This window comes from Aegilops tauschii, chromosome 7, assembly GCF_002575655.3.
Source record: "Aegilops tauschii subsp. strangulata cultivar AL8/78 chromosome 7, Aet v6.0, whole genome shotgun sequence".
NCBI lineage: Eukaryota > Viridiplantae > Streptophyta > Magnoliopsida > Poales > Poaceae > Aegilops > Aegilops tauschii.
Genome location: NC_053041.3, coordinates 58,452,916 through 58,475,030, shown reverse-complemented (window position 1 = coordinate 58,475,030; position 22,115 = coordinate 58,452,916). Strand labels below are relative to the sequence as shown.

Genomic DNA, 22,115 nt, shown 5'->3' with positions numbered 1-22,115 from the left:
ACTGCGTGGAGGCTGCCCGGAGAAGAGTTATTGCAGGTCCGCGTACGCACGCTTCGAGCAGCAGCCGATGGATCACCGGCCAGAGGAAGCAGCAGCAATGCCGGTTCAGATTTTCTCAATTTGATTTTTGTCTTTTTACTGATTTATTTATTGGCTTGCACGTGAGATTAACCAGGTGCTAGCATGCCGTGTGAATCTTCTTTTCTTAGTTTACATAAATTGAAGGCTGTCTTCCTTTTCCTTCTAATTTTGGCCTACTATATATGTACAATACTGCAGTTTTGTTTTACTGAAATACTCTCTGCATCTGCAGATCCAATTAGATTCTTTCATTAGAAAAGATAGATCCATATATTTCGCAAAATGAATGTACTACCGGAAGAAACTCCTAACATTGGGAGGCCTAAAGGCAATTACTTTCTACAGCTTAGGCGTGCCTTGGAGGCTTGGATGAAACTAGGGGAATTAGGCGGGAGTCATCTTCCATTATTAAGACCGGCCAATTAGGAGGATACTCAACTTCCATGCTCTCCGCCACTTCGTGGCAAAGCAATTAGTTTAAGATGGATTATAAACACCATGAGAACAGTTGGTTAGGCCATGCACTTACCATAATTGTATCACAGTTCTCGAGTAGTAAATTAGTGATAGAAAATGTTCTCTTATATATTCTTGCATATTTGAGAGGACACGGCAACTGTATGTGGGACTAATCAGTAGGCACCAATGCAATGCCAACTTGATTGCCATTACATTCGATGGAGTTCTTATTAGCTCAACATTGCTTCTGATTAGGACTTGACGACGACACAAAATGGTGCAACAAGACGATGTAGTACAAGAGTATTTCACAAATCACAATCTACGAAGAAGAAGAATATGAAGTACTACACCAGCTTATATAGATTTACACTTGATCTACACTAGTGGTTGGGGCGTGCCATTGGCACGCCTCCTGAGCGTTCATGTGCGCACTTATCTAGCTTATGCACCTCCGCGGGTCTAGGTAGATCCTTAATGGCACTTATCACTAGTAGAAAACAGGGCTTTCGTTCGGGCATGGCAAGCCCATTAGTCCCGGTTCAATCACGAACCGGGACCCATGGGGGCATTCGTCCCGGTTCGTGAGCCCAGGGGGCCGGCCGGGGCCTCGTGGGCATTGGTCCCGGTTCGTATGGAACTATTTGTCCCGGTTCGAGGCACGAACCGGGACTAATGGGCCTCGCTCCTGGCCCACAACCATTGGTACCGGTTCTTGGCTTGAACCGGGACAGAAGACCCGAATTTAGGAGCGGTTCTAGCCACGAACCGGGACAAATGAGCTGCCTATATGTATCCCATCGCCGCAGCAGAGCACTCCATAGTGCTCTATTTTTTCTGGCCGTCGAGGGGAAGGCATTTGGGTGCTCTAGCTCACCTCCTATGCACATGAGGTGTTCGATGAAATGTCTGAGCCACACTAGTTAATCTTTCTCCTCTCGAAACTCGACCTCCGAGCTCCATTTTCCCCGAGATTTGTCTAGGTTTAGCGGTCCGTCACGTCCCGTCCCCGTCTTCACCGCCGTCGATCGCCCGCGCCGATCTCGTCGCCAGCACCACCGTGGTGAGCCTCTTGTTCTTATCTTCTTTCTGAAAGAAAAAAAAATTCTTACTTCAGATAGATACTTGTCTAATTTTGTTACTTTTATTATTCCTTCTTATTATATAGTGCGATGGTTTTGGTATCCGCCCCTGTCGGCCCTCGTCCTGTCTATGATTCGGATGTGGTATATATTATTTTTTTATATCTGTTTGGTTCATTTATTGTTTATGACAATTATGCCGACCAATGTGACATAGATTTTATTTATCTAGGAGGTGGTTGAACCGGAAATTCCAACCGACCCTATTGTCGAGAAGTTAAATTTAGTTGAAGAAGAAAATAATTACTTGAAGGAAAAAATAAAAAAATTGAGGAGGAGAAGATGATATTGGAGTTGCATGTGGCGGATGTCGTCGATGATCACAAGATCAAGATGGATGCAATGCGGTTGAAGATTAGAAAGATTAGAAAATATGCCATTCATACCGAGGCTTGGTATCATTATGCAGTTGGATCAATTGTTACCTTGGTTGCGATTATGATCGCATTTGTTGTTGCATTGAAATGTTTTACATAATTTCAATGTATGGTTTAATTAGATGCTCTGGAGAGCTATATATATGTTGTTCAATGAGAACTATGTATGTACTTTGGTTTTAATGTGATGATGAACTTCTATTAATTTGGTCACTTATCTATTCATGAGAGCTATATGTTGCCTTCAATTTCAGGGACTTATAGCTCAAAATAATGAGTAAATGCATGAAAAATAACAAATGAAGTCAGAAAGGGTTGAAAATTGTTGATGTGGCTTTGAATGGTGCATTTTGAACACAGAAAAACTATGGAGTTCAAGTAAGTTCAAAAAAATGAAATCCCTTTGTAGCAGACGAGTTTCCGAATGAAACCCCGATACTTCAAAAGAGATTGTCCGTTTTGTACACGAAGTGCATCCAGTTTTTGCCGTAACCCTCTCTAAGTTCTTGCACATGCTATGTGGGTGAAATGATGATACCATGCCAACTTTTAACCTTTTCATAGTTGATTTGAAATGCTTTTCAATTTCAGGGTTTTATAGCTCAAAATAATCAGTAAATGCATAAAAAATAACAAATGAAGTCAGAAAGGGTTGAAAATTGATGATGTGGTTTTGAATGGTGCATTTTGAACACAGAAAACTAGGGAGTTCAAGTAAGTTCAAAAAAATGAAATCCCTTTGTAACAGACGAGTTTCCGAATGAAACCCTGATACTTCGAAAGAGATTGTCCGTTTTGTACACGAAGTGCATCCAGTTTTTGCCGTAACCCTCTCTACTTTCTTGCACATGCTATGTGGGTGAAATTATGATACCATGCCAACTTTTAAACTTTTCAGAGTTGATTTGAAATGCTTTTCAATTTCAGGGTTTTATAGCTCAAAATAATCAGTAAATGCATGAAAAATAACAAATGAAGTCAGAAAGGGTTGAAAATTGATGATGTGGCTTTGAATGGTGCATTTTGAACACAGAAAAACTATGGAGTTCAAGTAAGTTCAAAAAAATGTAATCCCTTTGTAACAGACGAGTTTCCGAATGAAACCCTGATACTTCGAAAGAGATTGTCCGTTTTGTATACGAAGTGCATCCAGTTTTTGCCGTAACCCTCTCTACTTTCTTGCACATGCTATGTGGGTGAAATGATGATACCATGCCAACTTTCAACCTTTTCAGAGTTCATTTCTAGTGCTTTTCAATTTCAGGGTCTTATAGCTCAAAATAAACAGTAAATGCATGGAAAATAACAAATATCATAAAAAATAAAAAATTATTAGAAACAGAATAAAATAAACTTTAATAAAATATATAAGTAGAAACAAAATAAAATAAACTTTAATAACATAAATAAAATTTATGAAACTAAAATTATCAACGTATTTTCTGTTCAAAACATTATAAGCAACCTCTAGTATTACTGAAACTAAAATTATATAAAATTGATGCAACTAAAATTATCAAAGTTTTTTCTATTCAAAATCATTAAAAGAAAAAAGAATTTTCATAAAGAACTTTTTTGTTAGAAACTTTAATAGCAAAAGGAATTATCTAAAATAAATAAGTAATTAGAAACAAAATAAAATAAAATAAATAAGTATTTTGTTGTAAGTAGAATCAAAATAAAATAAATAAAGCAAAAAAGAAAAGAAATAAACTAGAAAAAAACAAAAAAAAACGCCACCTACTAGGCCACCACGGCCTGAATACGACTAGAAACCCACCCATGGGCCAGGATTCAGGCCCGTAAAAGGCCCAATAGGCCCACAGGCAGATACAGTGTGTTTAGGCCCGAAAGCCTGCATTTGAGAGGAGCTCGAGAGGGCAGCGGGAGTGGGGCTTATAAACCACTCTCGAGCTCCCTCAGCTAGCAAGGTGGGACTAAACTTTCATGCCGCGATGCGGGCAGCACAAGGCCTTTAGTCCCGGTTGGTGCCACCAACCGGTACTAAAGGCATACATTGGTACTGGTTCGTGGCACCAACCGGTACCAATGCCCACCCTTTAGTCCCGGTTTGTGCCACCAACCGGGACCAAAGGCCTCTGCTTCCCGCCCTTTGGGCTGCTGAAAAGAGGCCTTTGGTCCCGGTTGGTGGCACCAACTGGGACTGAAGGTGGGCTTTGGTACCGGTTCGTGCCACGAACCGGGACTAAAGCTTTTCCTATATAAGCCAGCACTTAGCATTTTTTCAGATTTCATCGCCAGTTGCCGCCCGACGACGCCGACCTCCTCGACGCCGCCAGGCTGCCCCGCCGCCGTCGCCGTCGCCCGTGCCCCCGAGCCCACGCCGACGCCGTCCACCGCCCTCGAGCCCACGCCGTCGCCGGCCGCGCCCCTGCGCCATGCCCCGACGCCGTCCCGCCCCGCCCCGACGCCGTCGCCGCCCCTGCCCCGACGCTGCCTCCTCGTCGTCGTCGCCGTGCACCCTGTGAGCGCCGCCCCGATCCCCTCCTCCTCCTCCCTGTAATGGCCGCCGCCGCTGCTGCCACGCCCCCTAGCTATTATATATGTGTAGTTTAGATTCGTAATTTAGTTGTATTAATTTGGATGTGTAGTTAATTTAGTTGTTGTAATTTAGATGTATTAATTTAGATGTGTAGTTTAGATTTTTTTTGGTGATATTATTATTGAATATGCAAATGTTTGTATGTTCATATATATGCAAAGAATATATCAATTTTTCATAGAATTTGTATGATTTTTTTCTGTTGTAATTTTGTTCATAAAAGTTTTATGATTTTTTTTGTTCATAGAATTTTCTTTGTCAATTTATGTATATGTTCATATTGTGTAGGAATCTGAAAATTGTGTATGATCAAAGTCATTTATGTATGTTCATATTTATAAGAAAAAGAAGGAGAGAAAAAAGGAAAATAAGAAGAGGAAGAAGGAGAAGAAGAAGAAGAATAAGAAGAAGAGGAGAGGAAGAAGAGGAGAAATAAATAAGAAGATGAAAAAGAAGAAAAAAAAAGAGTAGAAGAAGAAGGAATAGAGGAGAAGAAGAAAAAATAGAATAATATATTATTCTATTTCTTCGATCTCCTCCATTCCTTTCTTCTTCTCCTCTTTTTTTTCTTCTTCTTCCTCTTCTTATTTTTTTATCGGGTATGTCGTTATCGATATACGTACCCCCCTCCCCGATAACTTTTAGTAAGTACTACTTAGAAAGTGTTTAATAGAATTAGTTAGAAAAATAATAGAACTAGTTAAACTAGCTAGTTTATTTTTAGTAAGTACTACTTTATTCTATTTATAGTAAGGAAATTAATAGAACTAGTTTGTTTTTTTAGTTAAAGCCATTATTCCCGCATCGACATCGACGATGCCTATCCCGCATCCTCGTCGTCGACTCGGCGGAGGAGGCCGGCTTGATCAGAGGGGCCATGTCCGGGACTGGGCTCCGCCGGGCTGGTTTTGGGAGGTGCTACCTTTCGGGGGGCGTAGGTTGGTGAGGAGAGCCCGTCGTTGACCCGATCCTTGTTTGGTGGCGGTCGCGTGGGCCAGTGACAGTGCCGAGGCTTCCGGACACCGCGGAGGTGGTACGTCACCGTGTCAGCGAGGAGGACCAGCACGTCCGTCGCTACATGGTTGCGTTGGAGGGCAGGTTCGACAATACCTGGCAGGTTCTTCAGGGATCTCACTGGAGCTATGATCCTGTGATGGTTCCTTCCCTTTGGGTGTCCACCGCCCGCGCCGATACCCGTCGGGCGCTACAGTTCTAGCTGTACTGGCGATATGTATGATAGTATTCGAGGTGTATTAGTGATAATATTTGACGATGTACGGACGCACGGAGATGATGTAGTTTTGCTTATAATTGAATGCATCCTAATTTGAATACAACTTTATTTTGCGATTTGATTTTGCTTATTGAATGCTCAAATTGGAAAACTACTCCTACTTTGAATGCTAAAATTGGAGAGCACTATGCAAGGCATATGCATATGATTAATTGATAGCTTATAGGGTTTTTGTTTTCACAGAAATCTAGGAGCCCCCGGCCCCTCCATCATCCCCGCCGTCGTCCCCGTCACCGACCCCCTCCGACATCGAGGTGAGACCAGCCAAATCCTCTTTTAGAAAGATAATTAAACGATATTTCGGGTTGACTTTAAGTCTGTCGAGTCTCCACCATATATGAGAGGACGAAGAATCCCGACTGTTGTCGTGGGGGTAGCTTCTCCTTCGTTCTCGTCTGCTAGACAATTTGGTGTAATGCACTCGGGAACGAAAGGAGGAGCTACCATCACCGACGGTCTCAAATGTCAGAGAGGAATCAGTGAGGGAGAGTTCCACCATATATATATGAGAGGACGAAGAATCCCGACTGTTGTCGTGGGGGTCGCTTCTCCTTCGTTCCCGTGTGCTAGACATTTTGGTGTAATGCACTTGGGGACAAATGGAGGAGCGACCATCACCAACGGTCGAATGTATACACCACGTGAGCTGAGAGTTTTCAAGAAAAGACTCGACAAACCGATAGTCAACCCGTGATGAATAATAATGATCTAATTTAGTTTTTGTAGTACATATATTTAATTGTACAAGTTTAATCTTTGAATTATGAACGTAGGAAATGTCATCATCGGACGACGAAAGTCTCCCAGGGGAGTGCGGGTGGTGCCACGACGATCGAGGTTTGTGCGACAGGCCTCACCTGGACGATGATCGGCGCTTCAGCATTAAGCTCGAGGAGACCTTCGATGTTGAAACGGTACGCAACGGCGACAAGTGTTTTTTTCGTAATTAAGCATGACTTCAACTATTTCAACGTGTAATTTTCATCTTTTACAATTCGAGTATAGCTTATCCCATGCCATGCAAGACGGTATGTCTTGGAGAGGATGGATTTTGAAGACCATGAAAATTTTGAAACGAAGAAAATTCACCTAAGGACCCATCATGATGTGGATTTTGAAGTAAATCTGTATAATGCTGAGAGCGTAACCCATTTTGGTTGCAAAAATTGGGAAGCATTTTGCAAGATGTATGGTTTTGATGAGGGTATGCTTGTCACCATGGATCTTGGTGATCCTGACATCGACCAAGACAATATGGACATTTGGGTCCTTGTTGATACGCCTCCAGTTCTACCGCTATGTGAGTTTCTCAAACATAGTTAATTATTAACTAATTTATATTGTTTATTTCAAAATAGTTGACAGCTTATTTCCATTGACAACTTATTTTGATTGTTCAAACAATGTGCGGAACATGGTAGACAAAACCCACTACACCGATGGCTCCGAGTTTCCGAGTTAACTTATCAGGAGAAAAATCATATGGTCGGATTTTGTACTGATCTTGAGAATTACAATATCTACAATCAAACTCCTCAACATTATGGTCAATACGTGCCACTAGTGCACGTGTTGAACTACGGTAACTACCATGGAGATACCCTGGTAAGATTTTTTACTATTACGACATCCGTGCATATTTTGCATACTTCTAAAACTAGTACATCATTGCTAACTATGAAGTTATTACTATGTTTTTCAACAGAGAATCCAAGAGGATTGTGTGCCTCATTTGATGTATCAGAATGGCAGCCTTCGTGTTTTGAACATATATCCAGGTCATCCTACGAATCTCAACTGTCCATACCGGATTTCTAAAAGAAGTGGAGACATGCTAATCAGAGAATGGAAAAAATGTATGGACAGTCGTAAGGAGGTTCTTGAAAGCAAAAGGAAGCGCCGCGCAAGAATTGGAGACAGGATGATCTCCATTCTCCATAATGGAGAGTCAGGGTCTATATTGTTTTATGCTATTTTACCTTAAATAGGGTATTTAGGTCCTGCCTAATTCTGATGATCATGTGCTAAGAACAATTAAGTAGGGTTGGTTCGATGACTATCAGGATGATGATCGTATGACTTGTTATTAATAACGAGTAGAAGTTGTATGATGATGATTAGTAGGACTTGTTATTATGATGATGCATGATGCGAGCATGAAGATTTATTATATATCTGTGGGTGAAATGAACATGGATTGGATTGAAGTGAAGGCAACATGCATGTGGTGCATGTCGAAAGTAGTACAATCCAAACTTGATCAAGTTAGGATTAGTATTACTTTCGACATGCACCACATGTTGCCTCACTTCAATCTAAGTCATGTTTAGGCATAGCAGTAGCAGTACCACGGAGATAAGAGAGGACACCTACCTATAACAACCTAAATTAACCCCTAAAACCCCTAAACCACCTCCTTTCAAAAAAAACCAGCCCCTGAAATGCTGACGCGCGGAAGCTTATTGGTCCCGGTTGGTGCTACCAACCGGGACCAAAGGCCCTCCTGCCTGGGCTCGCCACACCGACCACGTGGAGGCCCATCTATCCCGGTTCGTGTAAGAACCGGGACTAAAGGGGTAGGGCATTAGTAACGACCCTTTAATCCCGGTTCAACAACCGGGACAAAAGGCCCTTACCAACCGGGACAGATGACCCTTTTTCTACTAGTGTATACACGACAGTCAGTGATTTGCCTATAGAATTATCAAAAAAAGTGACTTGTCTACAGTGATTTATTACAAATATGTTATTATGAGGATCACATGTGCTCAAACAAGTGTTTTCATCATTCCAATTCCCATTGAACTGATCCTTGATTCTTTTTTTAACGTAATGTTGAGTAGGAGAGTCTCCTGTATATTTCATCAAGTAGCTGATCCTTGATTCTGTGCATACCTATACGAAAGAACACATATTTATGTATATTCCATCAAGTATATGCCAGAAATATCAACAAGCGAAGTTGAATGTAAACGTGCCGTTTGACCTCAAGTCCCACCATCCTAGAAAAAGATGGATCATCATCCTTGTGGGTATGTATGGAGTGCTTTTCATCCTTGCTCTGGGAAACAAATTTGTATATCTGAATTTGCTAGTCCCAATCATATTTGTAAAGACAAGGGTAAACATGAACCGGATATACGATTTTATTCCAGTATACTGCCCCTTGATATGTTTTGCTTATGTAGAAATGCTTTAAAAAATACTCATACAAATTTCGTTCTTTATGTGCTGAAGTAAAAGTAGCTAGTATCCATATAAACACAAGTGATTCGGTTCATCTAAAACACATCAGGAAACGTAAACAAAAGACATGTTGGTGAAATTTAGATCTTAGACTGAATATCTGAAACAAACAAGAGCAAGTCTCAGTCCAAAAATACTGCCTACGCCTAACATGTTACAGAACATAAAACTAACACATACACCTAATCAAGTGGCCACCTAGTCACAGTAGCTCATGTGTTTTTCAAGCTCATTCCTGGAGAAACAAGGCATCTACTTTAATAGTAAACTCACACTGTTTATTTTTTCGAAACATGAGCGCTGCTCATATGAAGTAGGATGCATGTACCACAGTAATTCAATGTTCAGTTAGTCAAGGAGAGAGAATGTCAGTGTAAATACAAATAGAATTCTATCGGTTCTCAATCTTCTGGAGACAATGATGTTGGCAGGTTGTAATGTCCCAGTTGTTGTTATCTCAAAGAGTCTATGCCAAACTTCATTAGAATACAGGTGCCAGGTTAACTAATAGCACATATGGATGTACTGCTTAGAATTTTTTGAATGAATGACAACAAGGCAAGCCAAATCCATTATAGAGCTAAAAGTAGATTAAACCTAGGGGAACAGCAGTGGGTTATCTACTTGTTAAAAATGCCCAATCCAAAGCCCTATAGAACCAAAAAGAAAGCACAATACGAAGTACACATTCAGCTTCTTATCAAGTATATGTACGAACAGAAACCGAAACTTTAACTTGATGTAAATAGATAAATATAGATATGTTCCCAATAGATTGCAGAAGAGGCAATAGAGGCTCTGGATTTAGACAATCAAGCAAATGCTGAAAATTAAATTTTTGAATATAAGAAGTATTTCCCATAAGAAGGTACAATCTATTACAATCAATCTCAAGCTCGGGCCTTTCACATAATTGTCTTTTTTACAATATCCTAGTATATATCAACCACTGTGCATCATCGTGAATCATCTTACACAGTACACCATTGCATTTGTTGTAGTTGAAAAGAGATCACAAACATCCTAATGAGTTACCTGGAGATAATCTGATTGCATGTGTTTTACACGTCCATGTTGGGCTGTGTCCTGATCAGCACGCACCAGGAGTAGCCGCTGCCACCACAACATCCATGATCTAAAAAAACTCATAAAAATTAAGAAAAAGAAGCTATAACGTTTGTTCTAGCATCAGACATAAACATGAACCTGAGCACTTATAAATATAGACCTCAACTGCTTTATTCAAACATACAGTCTGGATAAGCTCGGAAAACTAAACCTACAGGTTTTGAAAACATTGCAGATTCGAAAGCACATCTCATATTTAATTTCTACCGAGTATAAACATGAAATTGAGTTGTTTTACTCAAACCTATAGTAAGGATAATCCTATAAAAAACTGTACGGGCAAAAATTCCCAGTCTAGTTACCCTGCCACTGGCCCATCTCATAGCAGTCCAGACCAACACACACATGACATGCTAGAGTACAAAAAACATCAGAACTCATTGACATGCATGACACAAGCTAGCAAGAACAGAATGATTAGATTCTTTAGAGATGCATCAAGGCCAATCGCGAATTGGACTGGAGCATGGTATCCATTTGTCCGGCAGAAAATTAAAGGAGTGGTATCCTTCGGAAACGAACCACTCCATCTTGATCCCATTCTACTCAATTTCTGATGTTACCTTACAACACACACTTGTGTCTTGTGGCCTTGTGGGCGTACATATGTACATCTGTCAGGAGAAATTATGCATGGTTGGCTATGGGCTATGTTTTATTTAGAATGTCAGGTCATAAATTGAACATTTGGAAAAATGAATGAGACGCATATCATTTTGTGGTTTGAGTGCTGCTCATTGTACATGACTGACTTGGTTGAAGTGAAGAAAAAGAAAAATACCTCTTGGTTTTGGTTGAGCTTTCCTGCAAGTGCTAGCAATAGGGGGTTTTGCCACAACCTGGGGCTCCAAGAAGAAGAGCCATGCATTTATGTATGCGCACGAAACAAACGCAACCTGGTTATTATATTCCGAAGAAAAACTTTCAGAGATCTTCGTGCTCACCTAAATAAGATTGCAGAAGAAAATGTATCACGAGACATTCTACATTGCAAAAAACAGGAAACTAAAATACTTGAAGACTTGGGGGGGTTCTACATCAGTACACCTCAGAACACTATTCACAAATTTATACACCATTATCGATATCTAGTCACACAACTAATACACATGCATATTGATCTCCTTCTTAACAATTCAGAGAGGTGCGGGAGCAGCTCCTACCACGGAGCGCATACTAGCACTTCAAGAGGGAATAGCGGCATTTTTGCTCGACCAGGTCATAGATACCAAAGGAGAATACTATTACCCGCTACCGCCCCCATGAACCACTTGTCATCGTGCTCCGAAGGCACCAAGGCAACATGTAGGAGAAATTGTATATATATATATATATATATATATATATATATATATATATATATATATATATATATATATATATATATATATATATATATACACACACATGTGTATGTGTGAATATAATTAATGGTGGTTGTGAGACATTCGATTATATATAAATATATATATGATTGGTTCTACGAGAAAATATATTTATATATATGCATAACGTGTACAATGTGTAGTATCATAAAATACCAGCAAACAAATAAGAATTAAATGGAAAACACAAAATTAATGTAAAAATAAAAAATAAAACAAAAACCCCCCCAAACATTTAGTACCAGTTGGTGTTACCAACCGGTACTAATGGTCTACCAGCACCCGTGCCTGGCTCGTGCCACGTGGTGGCACTTTAGCGCCGGTTCGTGCTGAACCGGTAGTAAAGGGATGGGGGGGATTTAGTCTGCACTATTTAGTGCCGGTTGTAGAACCGGCACTAAAGACCCTTACGAACCGGCGCTAAAGCCTGGTTCTGCACTAGTGTTAATGAAGGTAGCCGATTGCTTTCTTCTTGGGCGTACTTCATGCTCATCTACTCGTAGTCGTATGTTCTAAGCGCTTGATCGAGGTTCCACTAATTTATTAAGGTAGCTGCTTGCTTGCTTTTCTGAGCTTGCTCCCTTGCTTTTTGTTCCTGTATGCAAGATTTATGTGGTATTACCATGTAGGGAATTAACATGATTGAGTTCTCATGGGCACTGGTTCGTAGTGGACAGAAGGCCATGCAAAGAGTAAATGGGCAATGGAACAGATAGGATAGATACATGAGATCGTGTGTGCCAGAGTTTCAATGTGTATGGAAGGTTTCAGTAAGGAATTTTGGAGCAGCTAATTCTGCAGTTTGATGTACTGTCAAGTCAATGTCATCGGTCTCACGAAAACAGCCAAGGTCCCAACATCATGTGGCTCCATGTTGCACTAAACAAGACCTCCTTTCTTCTTCGTTTTTAACTGAATTTGGACAGATTTTTGTGGTATCTATTATCTGAATATATTCTAAGGACCTTTTTGGTAGATGAATATGCTGGCAGCCGGCATGGCCGCATCATATGGCTGTTGTGGCAAGCAGCTTGTAAGTGCATCTAGTGCTCCTTAGTGATTTTGGTGTATTGAAGACTTATAGATTAAGGGACTAATGTGTTTGTGAGTGTACACAGATCTATAAGTCTATGAGGAGTTTGATAATTACAGAGAAAGTCGACCCCTAAAAATGAAGTTCTTCGACTGAAGACTTTGGATTACTGAAGACTTTCTGAAGACTTTGAAGGTGAAGAAATTGGTGTGACCTTGAAGACTTGGTATTCATTTGAGGAATATGAAGCGTGAAGACTTTTGTTTTCGTAGTTTCATTTTCTCTTTCTCGAGTCATAGGAAACACCGTACTGTTAAAGGGGGTCGAGGAAATACTAAGGAAAATTTTCCATGTGATGCTCAACTCAAAATCTTACACCTACCAATCCCTTCGAGTGAAGCCATTGAAAATCTCATACAGTTCAGTCATATTCTTCAGTGACAGAGACGAAGTTCTTCTAGTCTCTGAGGAATTTGTTCTGACTGAGGAGTTAGGAATTCGCCAGTGCGGATTGCCTACACAGTGAGGAACATGATAGCTCTGAGGAATTTGAACCTCAAATTTCCGACCGTTGCTGTGCTATGCGCCAGCTGTCCCAAAATATCTACCCACCTAATGGTCATATCATTGAAGGGCATTTATGTCTTATCATGCGGACTGCTCCCTAGGATATAAATAGCCTCCCCCTACAACCACTAGCTGGTTGGCTGCTCCGAGAGAAACTGACACTTGTCATTTGAGAGCATCCCATCCTCCGAGGACTTTGAGCGAAAATCATCAAGTGAGGAAAAACCCCAAACCCAAACACCTACAAACCCAAAGTGATTGAGCATCACTGAAGAGATTGATCCTGCGTGGATCCGACGCTTGTTACCTTTGAAGACTGTGCTTCTTCCAGATGGTTAGGCGCCATGGTCTAGAGCATCCAAGAGGAAATTGTGGATCGCCGAGTGACCGAGTTTGTGAAGGTGCGGAAGTCACCTGAAGACTTACCACGAGTGATTGGACGAGGTCTGTGTGACCTTAGTTCAAGGAGAATACGGTGAGGACTGTGTGTCCGGGACTGGGTGTCCTCAGGTTTAAATACCTAGCCGCTCCAACCAGACGTACAACTGAGACAGCTGTTGGAACTGGTCTACCAAATCATTGTCTTCACCAAGCCAACTGGTTCTATTTCCTCAACTCTTTCATTTCCTCATTCCTGTGTTGTGCAATTGTTCATATCTGTGTTTGAAGACTTTGACTGAATACTTTCTCAATTTCCTCAGTTCAATTTCCTCAGTCTGTTTGTCTTCATCCTGTGTTATCCTGTGTTTACGCTTTCTGTACTCTGTGCTTGTTTCCATTTCATCATGATGACTATGCTTGTGTTCTGCTATGCATACTTTTGAGTACTTATTCCGCTGCAAGTAGTTCTTCGCTAAGGAATTTCTTCACGCACAAATTCCTCAGTGAAGAATTTATAAAAATCGCCTATTCACCCCCCCTCTAGTCGATATAACGCACATTCAATTGGTATCAGAGCAGGGTACTCCCTTGTTCTGTGTGATTTTGGTTTAACCGCCTGGAGTTTTAGTTATGTCGACCACAGGTATGAAGAAAGTGACATGTCCCATCTTGACGGTCATGATTATCCCAAGTGGAAGGCCATGATGAAGAAGCGCCTCATGGCGATGAACAACGAACTGTGGACCGTCACTGAGATTGGTCTTACCGATCTGTGCAAGACGGCGGAAGCTGATGACATTCGCAAGTACACTCTTCTCAACCTCACGGCGAAGGGCGTCATCTGCTCCTGTCTGTCTCAAAATCAGTTCAGGAACGTTATGCATCTCGATCATGCGAAGCTTATCTGGGACCGTCTCTCTGATGTCTATGAAGGTCATCGAACCCGTCATGATCCTTGGTTTGAGGACTTCAAGGAATCTCTCAAATCAATGACATTCGAACCAGAATCATCATCCTCCTCACCATGCCTTATGGCAGATGGTGAAAAGGTAACTGAATGCTATCTGTCTGAATCTAGTGATGATGAATCTGATGATGAATTAGGACCCAGTTATGTCAAGCTTGTTTCCCTTGCCGCTAAACAACAAAGAGCTTTGGAAAAGGTTCAAAACATGCTTAGTAAGAGCGATGATATGTTGGGTGAAGAAATGGATCAGTCAAAAGCTTTGGCTGAAAGTCTTCAGAGACTTCATACTAAGTATGACACCCTTCAAGATCAACATAACACTCTCTTATCTGATCATGAGAAGCTTTCTTATGAATTTCTTCAAAGAAAGCAAGATATTGAGAAGCTAAGAGTGAGTTATGAAGATCTTCAGAAGGAGCGCGATTCATTACTTGCTCAACAAATCAGCACTGCTCAGGAAGAATTTGTTCCTCCATGTTTGAAATGCATTGAACGTGAATCTGCTAATTCTTCACCTGAGTGTTCAAATGCTCCTAATGCTACAAATTCCTCAACTGTCTCTGCAATCATTAACTCCTCATCTGAGGACATTGCTAGTATCACTAACGATGCAGCGCTGAAGGAATTGTACATGACAGGCATGTACAAAAGTCTCAAAGGGCATCAGACTCTTTGTGATGTGCTTAAAAAGCAAGTCCTCAACAGAAACCCTAGGAAAGAGGGTATTGCCTTTGAGAGAAAACTCAATGCTGATGGTACATATTGGAAGCCTGAGCATTACCCCAAAACCTCATGGGTTGCTGCAAAGGGACCTCCAGTTGATCCATCTAACTTATCTGGCTTTACATGTGAATCTCCTCATTCTTCTGATGAGTCATTTGAGTCCAACTATAAACTGTTCAAAAATGAGAATGGTGAAGTATTTGCTAGATATGTTGGCACTAACTGCAGGAACGGTTCTCCTATGAAGAAAATCTGGGTTCCCAAAAGATGCCTTGAAAGTCTACAGGTGAATGTCCTCATGACACCACCTGTGAGGAATAGGAACCCCAGATCAAATTCTTCATATGGACCAAATTCTTCATATGGATCCAAGTCCTCATACAGACCAAATTCCACACATGGATCAAATTCCTCAAGAGGATCAAAGTCCTCATATGAACATCATCGTGCTAACAACTCTGTTTCGCAGGGAGGAGCCAAGGGCTATGAATATGAGCATTATTCTTCTAATCATTATGTTCATAAGTCCTCGAAGAATTTCTCTGCTTATTCATATGCTTACCCTAACTCCTCTTATGTGAAATGAAATGGATTGGCTTCTATGCCACCTTTCTCATATGGAGCTCACAGAGTGATGAACTCTTTGCCACCCCTTCAGATGTGGGTGGTGAAGAAAAAGAACTAATCTCTTCTACAGGGTCAGGTCTCCAGACGTACTTGAACGTCTGAAGAATTTGCTAGAGACCTGAAGTTTGCCTGAAAGGACGCAGGCTAATCATGAAGAATACTGCTTTATCTGTTCTATTGCTTGATGAAATTGATCTGATGAATTGATGTCATATTCTTCACTGATGAAGTATATGAAGTTCGTAAGCTGCACTAATTCATCGCAGGATGATCAACCCAAAGACACTGAGTGGGTCCTCGATAGTGGATGTACAAATCACATGACTGGTGACAAGAATCTATTGATTGATTCTCCCTTATCACCATCGCATCTGAAGCATATCATGTTCGCTGACAAAGGCAAAAGTCAGGTATTGGGTCTAGGTAAGGTTGCGATCACAAAGGATCGACACATGGACAAAGTCATGCTTGTCGAGTCCTTAGGATACAACCTCATGTCTGTCTCAATGCTTTGTGATCTTGATATGGTAGTTGTCTTTGGCAAGTATCATTGTGTTGTGGTTATGGAAGCTGACAATTCCAAAGTCTTCGAAGGCTTTAGGAGAGGAGACTTGTATATTGTTGATTTCTCTACAGGACCGCAACCAGCCGTGTGCCTACTTGCAAAAGCTTCAGAAGAATGGCTATGGCATCGACGACTTGGTCATGCAGGCATGAGGAATTTGCACACGCTTGCGAAGAAGAAGCATGTCATTGGCATTGAGAATGTCAAATTTCTCAAGGATCACCTATGTGGAGCTTGTGAAGCTGGAAAGATGACCCAGGCTAAGCATCCAGCGCAGACTATCATGACCACTACTCGACCATTCGAATTGCTTCACATGGACCTCTTTGGTCCTAACCATTACTCAGCTGTCACGAATGACGCATCTCTCTATGGGCTTGTTATTGTTGATGATTACTCTCATTACACATGGGTACACATTGTTACTTACAAACATGATGTGCAGGAAGTCTTCAAACGATTTTCCTCGAGGCCTTCAACCAAGTTTGGTGTGAAGATCAAGCACATCAGAAGTGACAATGGAACTGAGTTCAAGAATTCTGGTCTTGATGACTATCTTGATGAACTTGGTATTACTCATGAGTTATCTGCTCCTTACACTCCTTAGCAAAATGGCATCGTGGAGCGCAAGAACAGAACTCTTGTTGAGATGGCTCGCACTATGCTTGATGAGTACAAGACGCCTCGTCACTTCTGGATTGAGGCAATTTATACTGCGTGCCACATCATCAACAGGGTATACCTTCACAAATTCTTCAAGAAGATAGCCTATGAACTCCTCACTGACAAGAAACCCAATGTGAGTTATTTCAAAGTCTTCGGTGCTAAATGTTGGATTAGAGATCCTCATCACAATGCTAAATTTGCACCGAAAGCACATGAAGGTTTTATGCTTGGTTACGAAAAGGACTCGCACACCTACAGAGTCTTCAACACCATTCTTCACAAGGTTGTTGAAACTGTAGATGTGCGGTTCGATGAAACAAATGGCTCGCAAAGAGAGCACCTACCCTCTGTGATAGATGAACCAGCACCCGAGGAAACTATCAAGTTCAAGGCTACTGAGGATGTCATTCCTACCGAAGAATCTGCTGAAGAATTTATTCCAGAACATGAAGAACGTCGAGCTAATGCACGTGAAGAAATTGCTAAAGAAAATGGTGCTGAAGAAAATGCTGATCAAATTCCTCGACGACAACCTACTCATCCTCGCGTTGCAAAAGAAGTGCAAGTTGAGAAGATCATCGATGACATTGAAGCACCAGGTCCTCTCACACGCTCAAAAATTTCACATTTATCTAACTTTTGTGGGCACTATGCTTTTGTCTCTATCTCAGAGCCCACTAAGGTAGATGAAGCATTTCTGGAGCCTGAGTGGATTCAGGCCATGCAAGAAGAATTACATCAGTTCAAGCTCAACAACGTTTGGGAACTGGTCAAGCGTCCAGATCCTCGCAAACACAATATCATTGGCACAAAGCGGATCTACTGCAACAAGCAAGATGAAAATGGCCTTGTGGTGAGGAATAAGGCATGGCTAGTAGCTCAAGGCTACACACAGGTTGAAGGAATTGATTTCGATGAAACTTTTGCACCTGTTGCTAGACTTGAAGCTATTCGCATATTACTTGCTTATGCTAACCATCATGATATCACTTTATATCAAATGGATGTGAAAAGTGCATTCCTTAATGGTAAGCTTGAGGAAGAAGTATATGTTGCTCAACCCCCAGGTTTTGAAGATCCTAAGCATCCTGACAAAGTCTTCAGACTAAATAAGGCCCTCTATGGCCTCGAGCAGGCCCCTCGGGCGTGGTATGATACTTTGAAGGAATTCCTCATGAAGAAAGGCTTCAAACCCGGTTCACTCGACCCTACTCTTTTCACTAAATCATATGATGATGAATTGTTTGTATGCCAAATATATGTTGATGACATCATCTTTGGCTGTACTGACCAACGTTATAGTGATGAATTTGCCTATATGATGAGTGAAGAATATCAAATGTCTATGATGGGAGAGTTGAAATTATTCTTAGGTCTTCAAATTCGTCAACAGCGCAATGGCATATTCATATCTTAGGAGAAATACCTCAAGGATGTACTGAGGAAATTTGGCATGCAAGGTTGCAAAGGCGTCAAAATTCCTATGCCCACAAATGGCCATATGTGCACTGATGAAAATGGTATTGACTTCGATCAAAAGGTATACCGCTCCATGATTGGTTCTTTATTGTACTTATGTGCATCTAGGCCAGATATTATGCTTAGTGTTTGCATGTGTGCCCGATTTCAAGCTACACCGAAGGAATCAAACCATAAGGCTGTGAAGCATATTCTTCGATATCTAGGTCACACACCAACACTAGGATTATGGTACCCCAAGGGCTCGGCTTTTGATCTCATTGGATATTCTGACTCTGACTATGCTGGTGATCGTGTGGATCACAAGTCAACCTCTGGTACATGTCATTTCCTCGGACGATCTTTGGTCTGTTGGTCCTCGAAGAAACAGAACTGCGTATCACTGTCTACTGCTGAAGCTGAGTACATTGCTGCTGGTTCTTGCTGTGCTCAATTGTTGTGGATGAAGCAAACTCTCAAGGACTACGGCGTCAACGTGAAGAATGTGCATCTCTTCTGTGACAATGAGAGTGCCATCAAGATTGCTCACAACCCAGTTCAGCACTCAAAGACAAAGCACATTCAGATTCGTCATCATTTTCTTCGCGATCATGTGTCGAAGGGCGACATTTCCATTGAGCATGTGAAGACTGAAGAACAGCTAGCCGATATCTTCACAAAGCCCTTGGATGAGAAGAGATTTAGCAAGTTGCGGTGTGAGCTAAATATCTTAGAATCTTCGAATGTTCTTTGAAAAGGATAACACTTATGAAAAATTGATGACTTAGATGTGCAACACATGAAGAAATGTTTTTCTTCAATCAATGAAAAATAGCACTCTAAGTGTGAAGAAATTAATGAAGAATTTGATTCTGAGAACCCTACAACAATTGTACGCGGTGTCTGAAATCATCATTCTTATCCGGTGGGTCACGCCACCACAAAAGTTGAAAATCTTCAATTTGAGTTTTTCCTCAGTTTTGAAATTCCTCAGTTGTTCATATTCTTCAACTTTGCAAAATCTTCACTGTTTCCGTCGTTTCTCTTCATTGGCTATATATATATATATATATATATATATATATATCTATATATATATATATATATCTATATATATATATATATGAGTTTATGTCCTCTACAGCATTCACTTATGGCTAATTCTTCAAGTTGGTTTTTCTGCTAAGTGAATGTGATCGGACCCTTCCCCCTCTATGCTATACTCAACCCAATCTATTCACAAATTCTTCATGTGCGTTCTATTTGAAACTCATTCAAAATCTTCACTGCGTCCTTGTCAGCTGAAGAATTTGCGAACGGAACTTTTAACTTATCTTATCCAAAATTTCGGCCTTGCCGCTCAAACCGTTCCGCTTCCCACGATATACTTATATATTCACCCACGATCTAACACGATCTCCACTTCTCAGTACGTGGGTAACACATGTCATGCGAATGAGAAGGGCCAGGGGCACCTTCGTCCAATTTCTTCGGGCAAACCGTTTTTCACCGTGGCTATAAATACCCCCTCTCCCCTACCTCACTTCTTTTACTCCGCTCGACCTCTCTCCAAGCTCGAGCTTCTCAAACCCTAGCGCCGCCGCTACATCATCATCGCCGGTGAGGAAGAGCTTCACTGCCTCGACCTCGTCGCCGCCGTACTCACGCCGGCCACGGAAATCTTCACTCCACCGCCGCCGTAGCCGTCTCCCTCCGCCAAGTTAGGGCGTGGAAGATCTGCACAGACGAGCTTCACTTCTCCACATCCCAGTTCGTCGTGTTCTTCGTTCAGGGTAATTAAAAGTTACTTTTACTGCCCACTTTGATTCAAATGTTTACTACAAAATCTTCAAAGGTGTTTTTTTTTCAAATCCTCACACACTAAACACCTCACATGTCATCTGCTCTTGATTCGTTTCTCTAAGCATCACTTTTCTTCAAGATTCCTCAATTGTGTGGATCTTCGATCTATACAACTCTGGAACCTAAGACAAAGAACGCTTAGTGAAATTTTTCAAGACTCATCTGGTCAAATTCCTCAAACTTGTTCTTATTAAAAAACCTTCTGAGAACGCATATGACCTCTCCAAATTCCTCGCAACTATACTCTGTTCACAGGTACTCATGTCCGCTGCTGAATCACTAGGTTCTCATCAACTTAACTCATTTGCAGCGTTCCTTGAAGAAAAGTTGCATACTTCTTCAGAGAGTTCAATTGTTCAAATTCCTCAACTAAAGAAAATGGCTAATGAATAGAGGCCACGGAAAGGAGGAAAGAAGCCTGAGGTCAATACTGCCTTTGAAATCCCTGAGGACATTTATGCTGGGTACTGCACACCTCCTGAGGAAGATAAAAATCAGCGCAAGGTGTGCATTCAGAGGATAGAAAGGAGATGGGCAAAAGAGTGGAGGGAGTACAGGTATGTGACTCCAAAATACATGAAGAAATTCGTTGTTACTCCTCCATGCTCAAGACCTCCATTGGCACCTGGCCAAGAGGCAGATCCCACTAGCATCAAGCACGGTGAGGATTTTCCTAAAGAATGGGCCAAGCGTCAGGCCAAGTTGGCCAAACAGGCAAAGGATGCAGTGAGGAAATTCAACGAAGGTTCCACTGCTGCTGCTGCCGAGGCCTCTGTAAGGCCGAAAAAATCCATGGCAAAGAAGCCTGCGCACAAGCCAAGTGCCTCTTCTTCAATGCCCTCATGGCCAATTTCCTCAGCTAAGCCCTCACGGCCAATTCCTCAAGCCGCTCCTGCTCCTCCAAAGTCCTCAGCTGCTCCGACAAAATCCTCAGCACATGTGCATCTTGCCACGTGCCAAAGGACTACAGGCATCTCCATTGCCTCAGGAGCTTCAGATAGTTCCTCAGCTGCACCATATTCTTCAACAGGACCCTCTCTGCTGAAGACTAAGACCACTGCAGGACGAGGCTCTCACCCAAGTCCTCAGAAGAAGCAGGTCGCCTTCCAAGTGTCGTCTGAAGAAGACGAAGCTGATGATGAAGAACTTGCTGAAATCATCAGAGATAGGCAAGTCAGGGCCGCTAGAGCCAAGGGCACAGAAGTGCCACTGCTTTTGGATCCAAAGCTGATCCTCGACTATATTGATCTCTGGCACAAGGACCCAAACACTCCTATGCCTGATTTCAAGTTGACACCTGGCCAAAGTCACATGCTGACCCATTTCATTAGTAAAGAAAAATGGAAATATGAGAAGGCCAGACAACTCAAGAAAGCACAGTACAGGAAGGAGAAGTTTCTGTAGAACAACGTTGTCTCTATGACAACTGATGAACTCGTAAAGCTCCAGTCCGAAATCAAAGTCCTCAGCGATGATTTCAATGCTTACTATGCTGATTGGAAAGGAGCCAAGGTCAGGTTTGTCAATCTGACGAATACACTCACTTCAAGTGCCGCTGCCCCTGTGCATATTGAAGTCACTCCGGCTGAA

The 22,115-nt window shown here is 41.7% G+C and overlaps 1 long non-coding RNA gene across 1 annotated transcript; it reads right to left on the bottom strand.

The window, feature by feature from the left end:
* Positions 1-9,983: 9,983 nt before the first annotated feature.
* LOC123495123 (uncharacterized) lies at positions 9,984-11,285 on the bottom strand. Its single transcript, XR_006667180.2, has 2 exons — positions 11,072-11,285; positions 9,984-10,297 (listed from the first exon to the last, which is right to left on the bottom strand). It is a non-coding gene; the product is annotated as an uncharacterized lncRNA (long non-coding RNA).
* Positions 11,286-22,115: the final 10,830 nt, after the last annotated feature.